At 47.6% G+C, this 3,971-nt stretch overlaps 1 long non-coding RNA gene across 1 annotated transcript; it reads left to right on the plus strand.

Moving 5' to 3' along the window:
- Positions 1-6: 6 nt before the first annotated feature.
- Positions 7-1,878, plus strand: LOC108448553. Its single transcript, XR_001864477.1, has 2 exons — positions 7-158; positions 271-1,878. It is a non-coding gene; the product is annotated as an uncharacterized LOC108448553 (long non-coding RNA).
- The last annotated feature ends 2,093 nt before the right edge of the window (positions 1,879-3,971 follow it).

Here is a 3,971-nt window from a genome sequence, read left to right on the forward strand (position 1 = left end):
GGTGGAACTTCGCACGAAGCTGCCGTTCGCTCTGGGGGTGTTCGCAGCCATGAAGCACTGAACAGTAATGAACAGCGAGCGCTGTCCGTCAGGGCATGCTTGTCCCGGGATTAGCCGTGAGGTTGTTTGTCATGAGCAGAACCCAGAGAAGGATCGAGGTGCCGCCGCAGGGGAGTTGGGGCAGGCAGAAGAGCAAACATGGGGCCAGGGCTGGGGGTTTTTAGGGTTTTTCCATGATCCCGGCTTTTCTGGTTTGCTCTCCTTTATCAGGTGGGGGCTTAGCTCAGAAGGTGGAGGACAGTCTTCCTTCGTTCGAGCGCTTGGCCCGGCGCTGCTGATTGTGCTCTGCCTCACACCCACATCGTCCCTCTCCTCCCACCGCAGCAAGGCTGGGAGGAGGCTCCGGGCCCGGCAGGGCTCACCCGACTCGAGGTGGGCCCCTACGACCGCCCGGGGCACGCTGCCCTCCCACGGTGATTTTAAGCTCCTCCTGGTCGTCTGCCGTGTGACAGTGGTCTGACCGGTCGATCACGGATGCACTCGTGGTTAAAAGAGTCTGTATCTCTTTCTTCTTCATGTGCTTCTGTGGGAGGAATCCTGTTCCTCAGCCCTGGCCAGGCCTGCGGAGAGTCATACAGTGACTGTGTGGAAGACTGGTGGAAGAAAACCTGTCATCCCAGCAGGAGGGGGTGATTTACCATCACGGGACTTCAGGACCTTGTCACAGTTTGCTTTCTCACCATCCTGCTCCAAGCATGGTGATGCTTCTGTAACCACGTGCTTTTACTTATTTGTTCCATCCTGAGCATGTAAATAAAGACTGGTTTGAGCTGTTCAAGTTTGCTTACTCCTGGGTTAGCTCTAATGATGCTAGGATAAAGCCAGGAGAGTATCACAGGCAGGGTCCCAGCAGGAGTGGTACTAATGCAGGTACCTGCAGTAGTTGATGAATCCTCATCAGGGATATGGGAACACTGAATGTTCAAATAAAAACGTATTGGAGTGTTTATTGATTATTATCAGTGTGGCATCCCAAAAGCTGGCACCTTGGAGGAGGGAATGAAAACCTCCTGGGAGAAAAGGCAAGGAGGGATCATGCCTGATTTCTTTCCATATTGCATTGGCTTTCCTACTCCTGTAGGGTGTGTTAGATTGATCTTGCTGCATTTCTCCATGTTGTGGCTGTATTCACTGTGAACACCTTTTGGAGAATAGATGTAGCCCCAAAAACCAGACACTTTATAGTTGCCTTCATTTTTACTGGTGGTGTGTCAGAAGTGTGGCAAGTAGCTTCAAGGATCTTTGGGACATTGCTGAGATGATTCCTGCAGACTGAAAGAATGAGAAGAAGGCCAGCTAGCATCCCTCAGTCAATATAATTAATAATCCGCTGTGCTGAGGACTCAGGTGCTAGGGACAGGTTTTTGGTGTGACAAGGGAAGGCGGGTGTAACTAAGGAGAACAGCTACTCCCTTGCATCTCTTACCACTGGCCATTTTCTCCTTCAGTCAGCTATGTGGTACAGGGATGGTTGGTTGCTTTTTTATTCACGGAGTTAAAGTCTAGTTTTTCTTCCTTCCTGGGCTCTGATTTTGTTGGTCATTCCTGATAGCTGGACATAAGCTGGTTTTAAGTTTGTGCTTTGATTTCCTGTTCTTACTCTGGTTTGTGGTGTCTTGGTTTGGAGAGTTTGTTTAGCTCTCTTTAAGCACACTGTATTGAAAAGATTTGTCTGAGAGCTGAATTCACTAGATATTTTGCTCTTTTCTCCTCTGAAATATGATGCTAAAATAATCTTGTATCTATTTTGAAGGGAAACTAAAATTGTTTCAGTGCTTCAGAAACTGGTGATAATAAAACCTCTGGTGTGGTGTTGAATGCAAGAGTGGATGTGATGAATTTAAATGTGAATTCTGACAATCTGTAGCAAAATGAGCATGTTCTGGCTGAAAGAACAGTTAAATTGATTAGTCTCTGTATGTGGATCTTCTTGAGAACCTGCCTGCTGTATTCACTGACGCTGTAGTGCCTGCAAGCGCATCTGTTTAGTGAGCTGCAAGTGCAGTGCTGTTAGAGGGATTTGGATTAATCAGGTGTAGATATTTGATGAAGTGGAACATCATGCTTTTTCCTCATGTAATAGAGTTGGTTGAACTACAAAAATTAAGAACTTGAGTATCAGTCTTGCTGGAAAGAATGTCTCTGCCAGCTTTCTTAGCCTTTTCCCCTGGTGTTTCTGCAGGATAAGCTCCCTGTGATGTTGGTAATCTGAAAGGACCTCCATCTGCAAAATAATGAGACCAGCCTAAAGTTGATTTGAATCTTTCTTAAGCAATGTTTGGTTCCAAGGGAACCTGGAGGCTTATGCCTGTTATCAGATGTCACAGGGGACATGTGCCTAAAAGCAAGGTCTGTTTGGCCCAAGATGCTTGTGCTGCCCTGAGGAATTTAAGCTTTAGTAATGTTATTGCAAAACTGACACCATGGTAGTGTATGATATCAGCTAAAAACCTTGGGCAGAAGGTTTCTGCTTCTTTCTTCTGTAAAGGCCTTGGCTGTGGATTTACAGACTTATGGCTTTTTATTACTCCAGTTTGGGGTGCAGGGAGGGGAAATAGACAAGTTAATTTTGATCCCAGATTCAATATTTTTAGTTCACAGACTTTGAAATATGTGTTGACTTGTATGGATATAGTCACTGCCACTATGTAAAAGCATCTGTGAAGCAAAGATACAGGGTGAGTGGTTTCACAGGAAGGCATCCTGATTTAATGGACTGTGGAACTTGTTCCCAAGCAAATTCCAAGCACTACTTATCCTGGTAATATCTGACGGCACTTTATGGTGTTGCTCTGACCTGACTGCAGTTCTGTTAGCAGCAGTGAGATAGGCAGCTTTGTTTACCATCTGTAAGACTTGAAGGATAAGGGAAGACTTTTGAAGGGCATGCGCAAGGAAAAGCCTTTATCTGGGTCAGTTATAAAGTGTGCTAGGTGGGCTTAAATACATGGCTTAGTCTCAGCAGGAGTTTTTTGAGAGTGGGTTTTTTTTTCCATAGGGCTGCTGTAAGCACCCTGGTATGCATGCCTTTGGAAACTGAATGCTTATTCGAAATCTTTAAAAAAAAATTAAAAAGCTCCACACACCTTTCTGATGTGACACCCTTTGCAGAGGGCCTGAGCAAAGCGTGGGGTGCCACCTCTGAGTCGCTTGGCTGTGCAGCTGCAGCTGAGCGGGCAGACACCTCACTGGGACAGAGGTCTGAAGCGGGGATGCTGTGTCAGCTCTGCCGCATTCCTACCAAATCAGCACTCACATGCCTCTCTACTGTGTTCTGACATGATCCCAGAAAGGCTAAAAGTTACTACCATGTGAAATTGGTGAAAAGCTGTAAACTTTACCTTGGGTAAAATGCTTTCTGAAGCGTCGTCTGGTTTGTCTTGGCATCCACAGCACAAAGCAGGGAGTCTCTGACAATTCACGAGTTTGAGAAACGGGACTGACGTGTGTGTGCTCTCTGAAAGGTGGCAGCCACGCCAGGTACTCAGCAGATGTTAACTCTTGGCACTCACGTTACGCAAACGGCTTTCAACATGCAGAACACGAGGTATGGGATATGTATGAACAAGGCCACGGACTAGTCTACTACAGCAGTTTTATGGGCTTTATGTTTTTTCCCCTTTCAGTAAGGGCAGCAGAAGAACTTCCCGGCCCATGGTACTGCCTGTATCTGAGCCTGTCCTCCGGCTGCTGCCTTTGACACTGACTGTCCCAGGACAGCCCAGGAGTGGAAATATCCAGTTCCAGCGCTTTTGGAGACGGGGTCTGGCTGGCTGTCTAGTCTGTCCAAGGGCTGTAGTTCCAGCACACCACCACCACGCTCGGGCTGTCCTGTTGCCCCCTGTCACAGCCGCGCTCCCGCCGTCCTCTCCCCGGCTGCAGCCTTGCCCTGAACCACGGCGGCGGGGGGG

Source organism: Corvus brachyrhynchos, unplaced genomic scaffold, assembly GCF_000691975.1.
Source record: "Corvus brachyrhynchos isolate BGI_N302 unplaced genomic scaffold, ASM69197v1 scaffold115, whole genome shotgun sequence".
NCBI lineage: Eukaryota > Metazoa > Chordata > Aves > Passeriformes > Corvidae > Corvus > Corvus brachyrhynchos.